The sequence below is a fragment of the Petaurus breviceps genome, unplaced genomic scaffold (assembly GCF_028583685.1).
Source record: "Petaurus breviceps papuanus isolate PSGF00001 unplaced genomic scaffold, PetGlider_PUasm1.0 191, whole genome shotgun sequence".
Taxonomy (NCBI): Eukaryota; Metazoa; Chordata; class Mammalia; order Diprotodontia; family Petauridae; genus Petaurus; species Petaurus breviceps.
The window spans coordinates 2,186,557-2,205,717 of NW_027185811.1; the positions used below are offsets into that span (position 1 = coordinate 2,186,557).

Below are 19,161 nucleotides of genomic sequence, written 5' to 3' on the forward strand. Positions count from 1 at the left end.
GACTCAGCTGTCAAAGCAATTCAACTATATCATTCCTCTACTCAAAAATCCCAAGTGGCTCCTTATTTATTTACGATGAAAAAGAAACTCCCTTGTTCAACTCTGAAGGCCCTTCACTACCTAGCCCCAACCTATCCTCATTATATGTTAATTTCCTCATACTCTAAAATCCAGCCAAACTTGCTTTTTCTCTATCTGCTTACACTATCTCCTTTCTCGGAGCCTTGGTGTAGACTATTCCCCTCCCTTACCACTACCTCCTAGTGTCACTCTTCCTTCAGGAAACAGCTAAAGCACCACCCTAACTATCATGTATTAATTCTTTCTATACGTTTGTAATTGGGATGGAACACTCTCAGTGTTATCCCTCACATTAGAATATAAATTTCTCAGGAGTAGGGATTCTTTCATTCTTTGTAGCCTCAGAGCCCAGTTCAGGGTCAGTCACATAGTAAAATGCTTGTTGATTGATTTTAATATTATGTTTGACTAAAACTTCAAGGTGTTTGGAGCAGAGTGTGAAAAAAAAAAAACATTTTAAAAAGCTAGTCAAGTAGGCCTTCTCAGCAAGGCAAGGACCTAAAAATCCCAAAGGACTCATGATGGAAAATGCCATGCATATCCAGAGAAAGAACCATGGAGTCTGAATGCAGAGTGAAGTGGACTGTGTTCTTTTTGTTTTATTCTTTTTCTTTCTCACGGTTTCTCCCATTTGTTATAATTCCTCTAAAGAACATGACTAATGTGAAAATATGTTTAATAGGAATGTGTATGTAGAGCCTATATCAGATTGCATACCATCTTGGGGAGGGAGGAGGGGAAAGAGGGGGAGAAAATTTAAAACTTATGGAAGTGAATGTTGAAAACTAAATATAAATAAACTAAGAAAAAAAGCTAGTCACGGAAGAATAACTTTTCTTTTTAATGTTTCAAAAGAAATGTTGGACTGGTTTTAAAATTTTCATTTAAATGGGGTAGCTTATTTTATATCAGGTGATTTGTATCAATGATATCATTCTTACATGAGCAGATGACAGATCCCCATCCCACACAGATGCTGGGCAAGAGTTCTGCCAAGAAAATTGATCTGCAAAGTCATTAGTGAGGTCATCCAAATTCTTTGCCTGATCCCTGACTACCATGAATGATCCATGAAAAGCCAAGTGAGCAGCAAGAAAACAGATAAAAGAGATCAGAGAACTGTGTCCTGGAAGGGACGAAAGTTCCTCACCTAACATAAGCCCCTGATTATCTAAATGATCCTTGAAGCCAGAGTTAAGCTGCCATAGTCCACCACTCCCAGGTCTGTTCTTCCTGGATGTTCCCCCCTCCCACCCCTCCTACTAAATTAACCATTTCTCTCCCACCTTACTTTTCACATTATTGAGAGCTAGATCACACCTGGAGTCCTGCTCACCAGCTGCTGTTTATCCAGCATGGATAGAAGAGGCCCAAGCAGGTAGGTGTGGCAGGAACAAAGCGCAGCTAGGACAATTTTCCATAGTCCCATTTCATTTTTTTCTGCCTTTGGAGAGAATTCACTTGTGAGTTTTAAAAAATGGAATTCAGTTACTAGGTATCCAGGCTCTAAGGACTAAGATTAGAAAAGCAAGGGATTTGGGAATTTTTGTGCTAGAAGGAAGCTTACAGATTGTCAGATACTATTGTTTTGGTCTAAAGCTATTCTTTGGAGGCCTAAATCCTGATCAAAAAATCTTCACGACTTCTGTAAAGAAAGGAGTGTCTTTTGAATTTTCCCTATTTTAGTTACTTCCTATTTGTCTTGTATCTGGCTTGTCTGTGCATCATGTTTGCTTTCAGTCTCCCTCATTAGGTTGTGAGCTCTTTGAGAGCAGGGACTGTCTTTTGCCTCTTTTTGTATCTACCCCCCCAAGCAAAGCACACTACTTGGCACATAGTAGGTTCTTACAACTTTGACTGGAAGTGGTCCTAGTTTCTCTAACTACTGTACTTTAGAATTTTAAAACAAGCTGTCAGCAGGGCTGATTAGATCTTAGGACCTTGCCCAAGTAAAAAGCCCCAAGATAAGGATAACTTAAAGGTAGTCTTCACTACCTTTTCGAAGTTATTCTTATTATCAATTTTAGAACAAAATATACTGTATTAAATATTTAACATTTAAAATAAAATATATCCCATTAAATATTTAACATTTTGATCACATTCTTTTAACAGCTCAATTCATAATCGAATAGCATACAGATTAAAATAGAAGTTATTTTTCTAACAGCATTTCTGACACTATAGTATTTTAATGGCATAAGAATGGCATATAAATAACAAATGAACAAGGTTTATATAGAGCAGGAAACTCCCAGTGGTAGATGCCAGTTGGCCGGCAGTGATGAGAAATAGTAGAGGTGAAACATCTTAGGAAAAAATAAATTTTGTGCAGGTAGATCAGTCTTTAAGTGGGTCAGTGAGCCAGACGACTTCCACCATTCATGATTATATTTAGTTGGGTGGAGCAGTGCCCTTCCTTGCCATCAGATCACTGTTGTTTGATGTGTACTCTGCTCCCCCTCTTCTCCTCAGGGAGCAAACATTCCTGGACTTCCCCTGTCTTTCATGGCTTCCATTTCCCATCATTATTCAGCCCTTCCTTCCATCCAGGAATAACTTCACTTCCCATCACCTTTTTGCTAATAAGAGAGATTTTACCCCTTTTTTGGTATCAATAGTGCTTTACACACAGCAAGCACTTAATATTTACTTCTTAACTTCTTGGTGAGGGGCTATGATTTAGAACTAAAAGGGTCATGTTGAGCATAACACGTGAAGAAACTGAGATCTACCTACCTAAGACCTACATAAATCCACACAGGTGATAAGTAGCAGAGTTGAACACAGGTCCTATGAAATGATATGCAAGAAACTTTTCATCGTACACCACATCACGTTGCTTTCCTTTTTGTTTGGTTCTTAGTAGAAGACAGAGCTAGAGTCCTTGCTAACTAAGGGATTACCCAAGCAGCACAGTTTGGTGGGTGGGCAGGTCACTTTTCTTTTTTCTTTTTGAGGCAATCATTATTAAGTAACTTGCCCAGGGTCACACAGATAGTATCTGAGGCTGGATTTGAACTCAGGTCCTCCTGATTCCAGGGCAAGTGCTCTATCCTAGCTGTTCCACCCAAATAATATAATCATGAATGGTGGGAGTCTTCTGACTCTCTGACCCACTTAAATGCTCTAGGCCAGAAGTGTCAAATCTAATATCAAACCTACCTGAGTCCACAAAACTGTCAGCCCAGACATTAAAATGTAATTGGGAAATATTTAACAAAAGAAATAAAAACACACAAAAATAGAGATAAGGTTAATCTGTGGGTGTTTTTAAAGTTAATATGCCACTGTAGGGACTAGTTTCTATTTGAGTTTGACACCATTGCACTAGACGATTGCAGGAAAAACATTTCACTAGTCTCTAAAGTACAAAGAAGATTAAGGCTGAAGTGTAGAGTGAGTTTGCTCATCTAAGAATTCCCTTTCTTAGTTGTGGTTCATTTGTGACTCTTTGTGACCCCAGGGACCCCAGCACTCCAGGCCCTCCTATCCTCCACTATCTTTCAATGTCTGTAAGTGCCCATATTCATTGCTTCCATGATACTATCTCTCCATCTCATTCTCTGCTGTCCCCTTTTTCTTTTGCCTTCAATCTTACCCAGCAGTAGGGTCTTTTCCATTGAGTCCTATCTTCTCATTATGTGGTCAAAGTGTTTAAGCTTCTCTGCTGTTCAGTCATTTCAGTCATGTCTTCATTGGCAAAGATACTGAAGTGGGATTGCCATTTCCTTCTCCAGTTCATTTTACAGATAAGGAAACAGAGGCAAACAGGGTTAAGTGACTTGGTCAGGGTCACACAGCTGGTAAGTGTCTGCAGCTGGATTTAAACTTAGGTCTTCCTGACTCGGGCTGGGCACTGTATCTCCTGCATCACCTAGAGTCCCATAAACCCATCAGAAGTCTTTCTGATTGGTAGAGAATGAACTTTGAAGGCAAGAAATATAATACCCCTTATGCATATGGAAGCATGAAAAAATATATTTTTGCATTAGTCATGTTCTGATGGAAAAAGCAACAACAAAAAAGAAAAATATGCTTCAATCTATAATCTGAGTCAATCGATTATCTGGAGGCATATAGCATTTTTCATCATGAGTCTTTTGCAGTTGTGGTAGGTCATTGTAAAGGTCAAAGTCTTTCACAGTTGACTATTTTTACATTATTGCTGTTACTGTGTACATTGTTCTCCTGGTTCTGCTCACTTCTTTCTGCATCTGTTCATACAAGTCTTCCCAGATTTTTCTGAAACTGTTCCCTTCATTATTTTTTATAGCACAATAGTATTCTACCACATTCATATACCGTAACTTGTTCAGTTATTCCCCATTTGAATTCCCCTCAGTTTCCAATTCTTTGCCAACACAAAAAGAGCTGCAATAAATATTTTTGTGCGTATGGATCCTTTTCCTTCTTTCTCTGATCTCCTTAAGGGTATATAAATATAGAATGGATAAGCTTTAGGCTCATCTACATGGCACAGTGGTAAGAGTGTCAGGCCTAGAGTCAAGAAGTTCAAATCTGGTCTCAAGACCCTTGTGTGACCCTGGGCAAGACACTTAACCTCAGTTTTCTCATCTGTAAAAAATGAGCTGGAGAAGGAAATGGCAAACCACTCCACTATCTTTGTCAAGGAAATCCTGAATGGGCTCACACAGGGCTCACACATGACTGAAAAACCATTGAACAACAATACAATCCCTTTCACCTCTAAAATCCTATGACCTTGGATGAGTCAGTCCAGACTAAGGTCTTGGGGGGGGGGGGGGAGGGGGGGGGGGGCTGATAAAGAGGACGGTGATAGAAGTGAAGATCAGAGAGTCATAAAGCCCATGGTGAGGCCCCAATATCCTTTACTTACTAAAGTGCTTATTAAAAATAAGGTCTAAATGCTTTAGTCTAACATTCAAGGCCCTTCATCTGGCTCCAACCTACTTTACATCTTAAATTATGGACCTACCTCACCTAACACTAGTTCATTGGTTCCATAAAAAGGAAAGGATGACTTTATTCCCTTATGACTTTGTTTCTAAAGTTCATGGCAGGGAGGGGAGAGAACAGGGGCTAAAGTAAGCCAAGGCCACGAGGGCATGCATGGAAAAGAATCATGCAAGGAAGGAGAATGAAGGTAGGTAGGCAAAGCTAGACAAGGCTGAATTGTCTGGAACATTAGGACTGCTCCTGTTGGAGGGGGAGGTGACAAAGCCAGGAGGCAGGGAGGGCCAGTCTAGTCTCAGGTGATCAAATTAAGCTGGGGGGGGGGGGGGGAGAGGAGGGGTGCTTAGTCTAGGGGAGGAGGGATGTTGTTGAGATGTATCAATGATATCATTGTGAAACATGACATTGTTTGTTGGAATTACAATCTGCATGTTATGTCTTTCTTTTCCTTTCTTCACCTACGCAGAGTTCCTGCCAGATTGGAGACCACTCACTGTCTCCTGTGGGCTGCTTGCCCAGTATCTCATAGTAAGTGGCAGAGCTGAGACTGTTCCATTCAGTCCAATTCAAAGAGCACTGATGAAACAGTGTTTTTGCTATGGTATGTGTGTGTGTGTGTGTGTTAAACACTAGTTGTGTCATCTCCTTCTTTCATCAGCTGACTACCTGCAGTTCCAACTGGGAGGTCCCCATACTTACTTCAGTAGGGAGGCTAGATGACAAAGTGGATTGAGTTCAAATCCAGCCTCAGATAACTTACTAGCAGTTCGAGTAAGTGACTGGGCAAGTTACTTCACCCTGTTTGCCTCTGCTTTCTCATAAGTAAAATGAGTTGGAGAAGGAAATGGTAAACCAGTTCTATCTCTGCCAAGAAAACTCCAAATAGGGTTAGGAAGAGTTGGACATGACTGAAAACAACTAAACAATAACAACATTGTTTGGAAAGGTCTGAGGTGGAAAAATGATGGCCAAGTAATCTTTAAAATCCAAACCACAGCATTAGGTAAATAGATTCTTAAGAAACAAAACAAATGAACAACAATAATTGGATTATATTATAAAGGACCAGGATTAAGGTGAAAGCAAAAGCCCTGGAATTAATGGACCATAGCCACTAGCCAATGTATTGAATTGTTTTGCTTGACTATACTATTTATTACAAAGGGGAGCTCTATTTAGGAGGAGCTAGAGGGACCTAGGGAGGGTCACTGGGAAGTGACGATGACAAAAACAAAGAACATCAGTTGAACATTTTAAAAGGGGAAAGAAAAGAAAAGAAATAATCTGGACACAGAAGTCAGCGGCCTCCTGTCCTTCAATCTGATTCCAAAAAGGGGCATTTACCATGACTTTTGGAAGTTGTCACAGATAGCACCTTTAGATCAGGGCTGGCCACATGATCATTCAACCCATGCTGAAGTTTAGCCTTTAAACTACAGGAGTGGAGAATGACATTAATATTTAACTTCATTTGATTAGCAAAGGGAAGGAAAGTCCTGGCACTCTGGCTGTTTAGCTTTATCTGGGAGATAGAGGTGCTAACCTTTTCCAGGAGTCATAAAAAGCACCAGCAACTGAAATTTCTTCCTGGGCTTTGGGATCCAAGGAGGGTCAAAGGACTGATGCAATAGATAAGATCCATTAGGACTTCACAGAAAAGATACCAGCATACTTACCCTTTAATTAGAAACTGTAGTATGTAGAGGACAGGGTAGATTTTCCCGCCTAAAACCCATGGAGCGATAAAGTTTTAAGTAAGAAAAGAGAAAAAAGGACAAAAACAACTCAAAACGAAAATGTATTTAGGGACTGACTGAAAATTCAGTAACTTGCCCTCAGAGGAGTGTAGGAGGCCACAAAAAGTATCATGAATTTCAGTCCTGCCCTGACACTTGACTAGTTGTGGGATCAATCACTTAACCTCTTAAATCAGAAATTCCTCACTTTTTCTAAGTGTGTTATGGGCTCCTTTGACAAACTGGTGAAACCTAAGGACCCATTCTAAGAAAAATCTTTTTAAACACATAAAATAAAATATATAGGATTACAGAGGAAATCAATTATATTGAAGTACAGTTATCAAAAAAAATTTTTTAAGCTCAGGACCCCAGATTAAGAATCTCTGTTCTTAAGCAAAAGCTATCTCCTCATCTGTGAATTGGGGATAATATTATTGCCAAGATTATCTACCTCTTGGGTCATGATGAGAATCAGATGAGATCATGTGTCTTAAGTGTTTTGCAATCTTTAACATGCACTATGTACATGTCACCATAATTATTGTACCATTGTTCCAGAGAGTTCAAGAGAGCATAGCTTCAACAAAGACTCATTCACACAGCTTGTAACCATCCCAGGCACTTCCACAGATACATCAACACATTGACTCACATGTACACCTTCACTCAATCTGAAATGAAAGGGATAGTCTCACAGATCTCTGGTGTCCTTAGAGGGCAGTCTACCACAGCCAAAATAAGGTGCTTCTGGGAAAGCTCCATTCATGAGGAAAGGCCCGAAAGCTCAGGGTGTCCCAAGATACTCCTGACTTTTGCCTCTGAGGGTGGGTGACCTCATTCTTTACCCCTTATCTGCCTCAGTCCCCACCTTAAGAATGAGTCATTTCACAAATAGTAATAATAATGTTTGATATTTGTATATCACTTCTTTTTTTTAAATTAAATTTTGTGTTATTTTTAGTATTCTTTTTCTCCTTTCTCTCCCTCCCCCACCCACTAAGAACACAAGAAAAACAAAATCTACTACAAATATATATATAGTCAAGCAAAACAAATTTCCAATTTAACCATGTCTAAAAAAGAAAAGGAAAGATGCTTCAAGCTACAGTTTGAATTCATCTGCTCTCTATCTGGAGGTGAATGGCATGTTTTGTCTTGAGTCCTTTAGAACCGTGGTTGGTCATTGTATTGGTGTGGAAAGGCCATCTCCTCTCCAAGTTCAACAACTCATTGGTACTTTATAACCCTTAGAGATGCCCCTGGACGCTAAGGGGTTAGTGACTTAGCCTTCATAGTGTATGTTTAGGGATAGGACTTTTTCCCAGATTGCTGACACTGACCTTACATCCAACATACCATGCAGCTTCTTGCTAGGCACATAGTAAATAACAAATGACTATCTAGGCAATGATTGTCTTTGTAAATAAAATTCATCTATTTTATATCTCTTGCTCCAGCTGTAATTAATGTTGATCTAACTCAAACAGGTGAGATAAGGCTTAAGAATAGTGATCATTCAATCTTTGCACAGTGCTTTGAAAGTTAAGATAGGTCCTTCTTTGGAAATCAGGGCTCAACTCTAGTAGATCTCTACTCAAATCCCACCTTTGACATGAGTCTCTTAACTTCTGTGTTCCTACAACTTACTATATCTCCTAAACCATAGAGCATCTACAGGAAGTGAAGGAAAAAGAAATTCCCTACACTTAGAAAATCACATTCTTCTGAAGTATCAACTCAAAGTACAAAAGAACAGAGTTTAACTGGTAAATGATAGACATTAAATTCACTATATATCAGGAGTATGGAAAGGAAGAGTAATGGGTTTGGGATCAGAGGAACTGGATTCAAATCCAAGCATTGCCATTTATAGTCATAGTCTTTTTGAGTCTCAGTTTCCTCATCTGTAAACTGAGGGGGTTGATCCAGATGGTCTATAAGCATCAGAGATTTATAGCACTTTCTTATAAATTGCTAGGGGGAACTGAAGGAAAAAGTTTAGCCTTTGTTTAGGGAGAAAGCACACTTCTTCTAGTTGGGCGGAACCAACGTCCCTGAAAATAGAGGGGAAGGAGCAGGAGAAAGGAAGTGGTAAAGGTGCCATCCCCTTCCATTCCTCCTCCTTTCTGGTAATTCAAGATGACAGACACTGATAACAAAGTAAGTCTTTGAATGAAAAAGTCACAGCTAGGCAATGAGTAGTTAAAATTACCTGAGCACAAAGAAGGATAGAGAGAGACTAAAGGGTGCAATCAGGTCAGCCTTCCGGCTGTACTGTTCAGTACAGCCTTCAGCAATCAGGTCAGCCTTCCGGCAAGGTACTGTTCTTAATTACTTTCCCTAGAGAGCCTTTTACCATCAAGTGACATTTGCTGTATAAACATCTGAGGTGGGATTGGACACTCTGACCACATGATCCTTAGCAGGCCTGGGGTGCCCACTTCCTGCTGAACTAGTTTCTTATCTTCGAGTGTGAACCTTGCCTTTGCTCTTGCTTGTACCTCAGATGCTCTCTCGAGCTCTATGCATCCCTAGGCTTCTCCCTGCTTCAGCACAGAAAAGGAAGCAGGGAGACATCTCCTAGAGATCTCTCTTGCCAGAAAGCTCACCTTACATGGAGGGTGATTGGATGTGGCACAAAAGGTTTTTAAGCACAGACACTATTCTTATACCTGAATACCTCAATATCCTTCCTTGATTCTATTCTATTTTAAAACTTACTGATTGTTGCTGACAAAAAAAAAAAAGAACTTTTTCTGAATTAATTTTATCTTACCAGTTAGAATCTAACCAGAGCCCTGAAGGGTTTGTGAAGTTTAGGAGTACTGGAGTCTGTGTCCAAGTAAGACCCTCAAAGGGATCAGAAGAGAAATATAGCCAGCTCTGACTCTAGGATCCCATGACTTATGCCAACAAGAAGGAGGGGTAGAGGGTGTGGAAGAAAAGTACTTCCTCCTTTGTTTTTTTTAATCCGAAGTCAGAAATCTCATTCCTTGTTTGTGATGTTTATCATTCAGATTGTTGCTTCCAAGGGACAGTAGGATTTATTTTGGTTTACTTTTAAGGATCTTTAAAAAATATGTTTAAAAAAATATATATAATAAAATAGAAATATATATCATATACATAAAATCTATTTTAAAATATATCCTTTAATAGGACAAAATTTGTATTCCCCTGAAGACTTCTACATGACAACCCCTGATCCTTCCTCTCTCATATTTTGAGAGAAGGGAATAATAACCAAACCAAAATATAACCTATTATCAGTAAAGCACAAAATCCTTTGCAATCTACAAGTGTCTTCTAAAAACAATTTAAAGGCATATTCTTTTAATATGTGGGAAAGAACACCTTACTTAGAAAACAAGTTCCCTTGGGTATTAGAAGTATCAGTAAGATTTTTTTCTATTTGTATGCAACTGTAGCTTTGAAAAGATTTTTACTACAGAAAAAGGAAATAATCTTGACTGAAAATTGTCAACATGAGTAGTATTAAAAGTTTGAGGTATTTTTTTTTCCTTTCCATGAAAGGAGTTTTAGATGTTTTTCCCCTTTTGGCTAAGTTTTTCTTCTGTGTAAAAGCCAAACAATAGGAAATATTTAGGTTAGAAAAAAAGCCCAACTAGCTTCAATAACTAAGTCAATAGTTCACTTCATTTGAATCATGTGCAGTTATCAGAATGATGTCTTCCTGGGGCCAACCTCTTTGGAAAGCCTTGTGGAATTTTGTAATTCAGAACCTCAAGATCTTTCACTCTCCCCTAGCTAGATTTTCCTAATTGATTCCTCCTTCAAGTTTCCTACCACTCCAATCCATACTACATATGCTATTTGTACTTATCTGTTAGAATATTGTCTGTTCCATTACATTTTGAACACCTCAAGGGCAGGAGCTATCTTTTGCCTTTCTTTGCTTGGCACGTAGTAGGTATTTAATAAATGCTTTTTGACTGTCTTCTTCCAAAGTGATTTTCCTTACGTACACATATCTGACCATGTGAATCCCCTACTCAACCAATTCTAGTGATTACTTATTGCTTATAATTCCCTTTGTTTAGCTTTTAAAATCCCACTTGACTTGGCTCCAACATATGGAACCAGTCTCATTGGACATTAGTCCTCTTCCTGTACTCTGCGATCCAGCCAAACTAGTCTTCTCTTGCTTTCTCACACAAAACACTTGTCTCCACTCCTGAAATGCACTCCCCTCTTACATATTCCTTCTCTTACTTTAAAAGGCAGCTAAGACACCAACTTCAATCCATAGGAACCCTTTTCTGATCCGGCAACTGCTAGTCCTTTCCAAACTACCTTGCAGTTAACTACTTTAGATATGTTTGTATTTATTCACTTTACATTAATTCTGTATGTATTTATGTATGTAATTGTCTCCAACTTTAGAATATAAGCTCTTTATAAGCAGGAATCATTTCATTCTTTGTACTTTTATCTCCTAGGTCAGTGTGCAGTTCTGCTACCCAGTAAGCCCTTGTTTATTTGATTGAACTAACAGCCTACCAGGTTCTCCAGGCAACTTTGTTAGATTAAAAACCACTGAAAAAAATAGTCTAATCTGCTTCATGGGAGAGTTGGGGTTTTTTTGTTTTTGTTTTTGAAAGATGGAGTCTAAACCACCCCCATTTGGCTTTGGTGCTCTGAACAGCGAAAATACTTTTCATTAAATAAAAAATCAGGACCGTGTGAAAGGGGCCTACATACTTCCTTGAATCAATCAAAGCCATACGTGAGAGAATGGTTTATTCTTAAGCAGTTTGTATAAAAGGGAGAAGCTGTCTCAGAATCTGGAGATTCTGGGAGTCTTGATTTAAGGGGTTGGAGCAGGCATGGGGCAAAAGGAAGACTGAGCTGTGACAGAGTCATTGGCTCAACAGGCATCTCAGAAGAGGGATCAGATAGTGGAAAATCCCAAGAAAAGTTCACCCCCTCTCCCTAACTTCCCCTCCCAATTCATATCCGTTCACAGACACTATAATACAATCCACCGTTTCCCATATCTTTCCATATGTCACAGTTACTTACATGTTTCTAGGAAACTGAATTTTATTTCAACCACAAAGAGGAGAGAAGTTAACTAGAGGTTAACACAGACTAAATTTAAGGTTAGGCAGAGAGCCTAACTCCCTAGATCAAAGAGGGAACTAAGTGGATTTTATGGGCCACTATATTGCCCTGAGGCTCAAAACAGGTTATTATAGTACAGTTTACAAATAGGAGCTCTTCTAAGAATAACTAATTGCATTTAAGATTTTAATTTGCTGATTCCTTTAATTGTCATATCACATTTGTTTCTGAATATATCTTCCCCACCCACAACCCCCATGCTTAATAGTAATGATTGCTAGCATTTAGATAGTATATAGCCCACAATGTGCCAGGCACTTTACAAACATAATATTCAATTGTCACAACCACCATGGTAGATAATTGCTATCATTATCTCCATTTTACAGTTGAGGAAATTCAGGCAAACAGAGGTGACTTACACTGATCACACAGCTAGTGTCAGAGGCTGTATTTGAATTCAGGTCTTCCTGAGTTTAGGCCAAGTATTCTTTCTACTGTGCCACCTAGCTGCCTAACATCTAACAAGTATGCCCTGATAACAAAGAATTTAAAGGAAAAAAAGTGAGGGTCAGTTGAGCAAATTGGTTATCCCATGCCACTTATCCTTGATGCCTGTATCAAGTGAGAATGCATCTCACTGAAGCAATGAGAGAGAGAGAGAGATGTGAACAAGACCAGATATGAATCAAAAAGCAATTCAACCAGGTGTGACATTAAGCATATACTGAATGGTTGAAAAATTTAGAGAGTTCTTCCACCCAAGCTTCTGAGGAAGAATCACCTCAGTAATAGTTTGGGCCTCCTTTACACACACACACACACACACCACACCACACACCCCTACCCACCCACCACCACTTCTACCACTACAGTAGCCTCACAAACTTGGAGGACCAGGGAATTTGTACTTTTTCATTGGTATGGCAACAATGTCTACAAGAAAGCAACTGCTAACCAGCTTATAGCAATGTGTGCATGGGAACTGAAGACAAATTGGACAAAATGAAGAAGGGCTGTGGATGCTCTACAAGTAGTCCAGCAGAAAACCCCCATAACTAAGGGGTAATTTTGAGGACTTCTGAGAGCCATGAGTTATCTTTTAACAACAACATGTTCTTTAAACTCAAATGCATGTACTGGTGGAAGAGTGTGTCACAGACCTTTGTACTCATTGCTCTTGCAGTATCACCTTAATAAATGGACCTCTGTAAAAGCTAATTTAATCTGATTGATTTTTATATCAAGTGGTTATCATGGGAGGAAGAACACTAGTAGGGGCTCATGAACTGAAGTATTAGAAAGGCACACTAACCCCTTAGGGATGCCCCTAGGGACATGGTAGGAGATAGCAGCCATTCCATTGAGGACCTGACTTGCCTGGGAAGTAAAAGTTAAGAAAAGAGTTCCAGAGCATGTGCTGAGAGAATTTTTAGCAAAATTAGCCATAACATATATGATGTCCTAAATTTGTAGTCTCTCACCTTTGCCATGAAGACGTCAATTTTCTCAACTCTTTTCTGAGACAAGTTTGGCTATTATCTCATATATTATTAGGTTTTGGATTTTTAAAAAATTTACATTGTAGTTATTGTATATAAGGTTTTCCTCGTTCTCATTTCACTTTGCATCAATTAATATACATTTTCCATTCTTCTCTGAATTCTTCATTATCAGTAATATTCCATTGTATTTGTGCATCACAATTTGTTTAACTAAACAGACACTTTGTTTCCATTTTTTTTGCTGGCACATAAAATAGTATAGCTACAAACATTTTGGTATATATGGGACCTTTATTTTTTGTCCTTAACCTTCTTAGAGTTGTGGTTTGTCCTTTGTTCTCAAAGAGGATCATGACATCAGGAAAATGATACCATGACATGCAAGTGAATTAGATTCAAGGGAGGGAGGGCTGTGTGCAAAGTCACCGGTCTCACTTTCTCTTCCAGAGCCATCTGGGTCCAGTGGCCAGATATGGATCAGGACAACTGGATATGGTCCAGCTCTTAGAGTATAATAAGCAATGACATCTCTAGGTAAATGGGCATGGACATTTTAGTCACTTATCACCCCCCTATAAATCCACATTACTTTTCAGAATAGTAGGTCTAATTTATATCTAGTAAAGCAAGTTTTTACACTGAAGTTCTCCATGGGAATAAAAATCACAGGTCAGGACAAGGAGAAGGGGTAAGAAGAAAATTCTAAGAAATCTCTATATATGAAACTGCACAAGAAAAAGAAAGCAGAACAATAACTATTTCAATTACAACCACATAGTAAAGACAACAGTAACCACAACAAATTTCACTAGAATATTAGCTCCTCTAACTCAGAGAATTTTTTTTGCCTCTATAGCAACTACAGTGTCTGCATGTAGCAGATAGTTGATAAATGCTTTTTGACTTTTGAATGAATATTATGTATGTAACATCACCTCTGGAATATTCCCTAAATTGCATTCCCAAATTGTGTCACAAAAAGTGGTTGCTATCTTGGGTTCTAGAGGTAATCCTTTGAGGCTATGGGTCTAGCATTCATGAGTCCCCACCAGTGTATTTCCCATTTTATGGTCATCTAGGAAAGACAATTAACTTTTAGCTAGAGTGTTTACTAAGAAGGCAAAGTAAAACTAGTAGCCACAGAATACTTCCCTCACCCCAACCAAACCTGGAATGTACTCTCCTACAAATATGCACAATGCCATAGGAAGATTGGACTAAACTTAGAATAGAATGGTAGTGAAGCACATGTATAGGATATATGTGTGGAAAAAAAAACAATTCATAATTTCAGTCACTGTGCTCCTCTCCACAGCTCCATTCTTCATCACCAGAGCTGGTTGTCTCTTTAGTCTATAGATGGATCTCTTCTCTTTTTTCAAGGGATCTTTGAAGCTGCTTTCTTCCTTGAGTAACAGCGTTTGTGAAACCATGTCTTTCTGAATCGTACATGTCTGTTCTCTTAACTTCACCTCAAACTCTCTCAGACCAATAAACTGTTGGATTGCTGGATGGGTTGTACTACTGTGCTTCTAGATTCCATGGTCAATGGGAGAAGGAGAGAGAGAGCATCCTTCCCTCCTACAAAAGTCTTCCACAAAGCACTCTCCACAAATCTGCACTCCTTGAAAAAAACCGTTTAGCATTTAAAATATTTTTGCTCAATCAGCATTGGGGTTGTTCCCTTTCATTCTGTTTTGTTTTGTTTTTTTGGAGGGGCAGTTGGGGTTAAGTGACTCACCCAAGGTCACACAGCTAGTAAGTGTTAAGTATCTGAGGCTGGATTTGAACTCAGATCCTCCTGACTCCATGGCCGGTGCTCTATTCACTGCACCACCTAGCCACCCCATTTCCCTTTCATTCTGTAGGAGAAAAGTGTTCACATATCATAAAACAATCTGGGCTTAGCTGTTTAACTCTTACTATTACATTCTGTATTTTCTGTGACTACATAAACTAAGAAAGGAGAGAACCTTCTTCCATACTTATACACAATAATAAAATCAGGAAAACAGCAATAATGTGGACATTGCTACATTAGACAAAATTAAAATCAATATACAAGTAAGGTTAATGATTGTTTAAAAAATTAGAAGTTAAAGACACAGGTATAATCATCTCAAACCTCTTGCTTTTCATTATTTAGTTAGCTTGTCTAGTATTTTATTCTGACCTTGAGTACTACTTTTCCATCTTTCAATGAAAATCAAAATAGAATATATGTTTAAAAATAATATTTCCTCTTGGGGCTACACAATAAGTTTAATTTGTTGTTGTTGTCCAGTTATTTCAATCATATTTCACTCTTTGTGACCCTATTTGGGGTTTACTTAGCAAAGATACTGGAATGGTTTGCCATTTCCTTCTCCAACTCACTTTATAGATGAGGAAACTGAGGCAAACAGGGTTAAGTGACTTTCCCAGGATCACAAAGCTAGTACGTATCTGAGGTCAGATTTGAACTCAGAAAGATGAGTCTTCCTGACTTCAGGCCTGGCCCTCTATCTATTGTACCATGTAGCTGCCCTCAGATGAATTTATGAAGTCTAATATCCACATAATTGTTTTTTAACCCACTTGTATCTTAATGCACCATCCCATTACTCACAATCCCTCACTGATCCAAAATTTATGTCTTCCTATAAGTCAACTTGTATTCCAGTTCATTGTGTTTAATTTAGACTCAGTTTTTACAGCTTGAAGGATAAATCCTGGAGTAGTCTTTGGGTGAAATGACTTGTCCCAGGTCACACAACTATTTAGAAGTAGAATTGGAACAGAAATCCAAGTCTCCTGATTCATAATCCAATGTATTTTCTACTATGCCTTAATGTTTTCCTCTCCCTACTCTTTGTGCTCATCACACTTTAAACCAGAATCAATATATTTGGTCGAGTTTCTACATGTCTAATGTGGAGGGATCCAAAAATAGGTATAGCAGCCTAGTAATTCTTTAGCTAACCGGTCAGTCTACATTATTTGTTACCCTCTGTGTTCCTGGGGGGATACACTCCTTATATCTCTGCCCTCATTAAGGGATAGGGAACCCATCCCTGCAAGCCACCAAAAGAACACATTTGCAGAACAAACTAATAGAGTACAAACCAAGTACATGACTACATGCATTCATGATAGGAATGAGGTTAATACCATGGGGGGAAACCAATATGAAAATTTCATATTAATTTTAAAAGATATCAAAATATGAACTAGAAAAAAATTCTAGTGGGGAAACAACATTCCAAAAAGTTTCCAGAAAGAAAAGCAAAGTTACAATTAAAATTCAGTCCAAAACTCAAAAAACAACAAGACATATTTTTCTTAGGTTGAGCCTACCATAGTTAACTTATTTCTTTTTTTTTTTTTTTGCTTTTTTTGGGGGGAGGGCAATTGGGGTTAAGTGACTTGCCCAAGGTCACACAGCTAGTTTTTGTATTAAGTGTCTGAGGCCAAATTTGAACTCAGGTCCTCCTGACTCCGGGGCCGGTGCTCTATTCACTGCACTACCTTAGTTAACATATTTCTTACTGAAGTGGACCTCATCTCTCTCTCTCCCCCACCCACAAAATGAATTTTTAAAAATATCCTTGATGAGAAACCCTGTATGTCACACAGGTAGACTGAATGTGCCCTTGGTTAGTAACCCATGAGCCATTTTAGAATAGCTCAGCATCAAGAAACCAAGTTGGCTCATGTGCTGTCTTCTTTAATCCTCCAGAAAGACAGAATGTCCTTATTTCTAGGGAAAGAGTACAATATTTGACTTGTCCATCAACTGATATCTGCTAATATTACTGACTATTGACTGCCTAAAATAAGGAGGCACAAAACTCAATTATACCAGGTATATATACCCACTTCAAGGTTTTAGAACATAGGGTCATTTTGTATCTTTGAAAAAACAAAAAAGTAGGCTGTGTGACCCTGGGCAAGTCACTTAAACCTGATTGCCTCCCTCCTCAGGGAACCCATGGGGGAAGCTGTGTATGCCTTGACCAGATCCCATCAAGGCTTGAGGGGATTTAGACATAGGGGTAGTAGTTTCCCCCCTTCTTGCCTACCCCTGTGAGAAGGGTGATTGGGGAATGCTTTAGGAGTTAGTGCTCCCATTATCGGCTTTGAGAAGACTAGACTAGAATAAAGCTGATTATGAACCCCTCCAAAGGTGTCTGTCTGTCTGACCAGATCAAGAGTGAACCTGTTAGAAGCTGGAGTCTGAAACCTCCAGTGCCACCTGTGTGTTATCTGTGTACCACCCTGCCCCCCACACCTCAGCTTCCTTTTATGTGTTGCCTTCCTGCCTTATATATATTGCAAGCTCCTTGAGGGAAGAGACTGTCTTTTGTCTTTTGTATCCCCAGTACTTAGCAGAGTATCTGGCACCCAATAGGTGCTTAATAAATATTTCTTGAATTGAATTGTGTGTGAGAGGAAGCATAGTGTATGGAAAGCTGGCCTCAGAATCAGGAAGACTTGGGCATATGGCCCATCTCTGACACATAACGGTTACAGGACCCTGGACAAATCATTTAACCTCAAAATTCAAGATACCTTTCTAAGACTAGGACAAAACAAATGGAGATCTACATTGGCAAAGGGAGTTTCATCTCTGGGTATGTAATCACAGTTCTGGTGCAAAAGTGCACTTGTGACAGCTGATATTCTCTCTATTATTTTAAGGATGAAAAGCCATGAACAATAAACTATGGAGAAAGGTTGAGCTTACAGGCACAGAATTTACTGTTATCATCAAACAATGCTTACAACAAAGATAATCTCCTACACATTTAATGAGAATTATATGTACAACTATGTGGCACATAATAATTAGCTACAAATAGGGAGAAAATTACATGGGTTACTGTAATTACTATTAATTGTATTATTAATAGCTGTAGCCTTCAGCTAGGATGAATGAGAGTTTGCAATTAGGGGTAGTGTGTCCATGACACATGGGATTTCAGTTAACTTGGGGAATATTGAGGATGTCAGTGAGGGGCGTATTCAAAGACCAAGCTGTAGCCACCTCAGCATGCAGCCACAATCAGACACCCTCTGGTGAATTGCTGCAACTTCCTTGTCACATGCACTAGGGTTATTATAATCTTTTTATATTCAGTTCAAATGAAAAGCAGGTCCAGTGATATGCATTTATACATGTCTATTTAGGTATATCCATTCTGGAAGATTAGTCATTTTAATAAATATTACCTCTCAGCTCTGCCCTCCCCTTCCACACCCCTCCACTGCCTCTCTCTAGCTTCTATTTCAATAAGATAACTTTTTTTAAAAGGCTACTATCCCTTTTAGTATTGAGCTCCCCTTTCTCAATCTCAAGACTTTCATTCAAAAATTTGGATTAAAATTATGACAAATAACCATGGTTTGCCTGCTACATTTACATAGCATAGACACAGATAAACTTTTAAAGGAATAAATTTCCTTTAATTAAAATAATTTGATTAATTAATTATTAATTGACTCTGTTTAATTAATAATTTCATTTAAATAAATAAATTTCAGGCTGTAGTATGGAAAGTTACTAGATTCCCTTTTACCTTCTTCCCCATCCTCTGCCTATCCCAAGGTCTCAGAAAGGACAATGAAAAGAAAAGTCAGATGTACAATGGGAAATAGGTGTGGGCTCAAAAGACCAAGTGCTCAGTAAAGGGGAAGAGGGAGCAAAGAAAGTTATCTAGAAATATATTCATATATGTGGATCCTCATCCCCTTTCTTTAATCTCTTTGGAGGATAAGCTTATGTTCTTCTTCTTCTTCTTCTTCTTCTTCTTCTTCTTCTTCTTCTTCTTCTT

The 19,161-nt window shown here is 38.7% G+C and overlaps 1 long non-coding RNA gene across 1 annotated transcript in view; it reads left to right on the plus strand.

Moving 5' to 3' along the window:
• Positions 1-1,328: 1,328 nt before the first annotated feature.
• Positions 1,329-19,161, plus strand: part of LOC138164647 (uncharacterized) — a 24,193-nt gene continuing 6,360 nt past the window's right edge. The window contains exons 1-2 of the long non-coding RNA XR_011169144.1: positions 1,329-1,459; positions 5,486-5,547. This is a non-coding gene — a long non-coding RNA (uncharacterized lncRNA). The remainder of the gene's footprint in view (positions 1,460-5,485; positions 5,548-19,161) is intronic.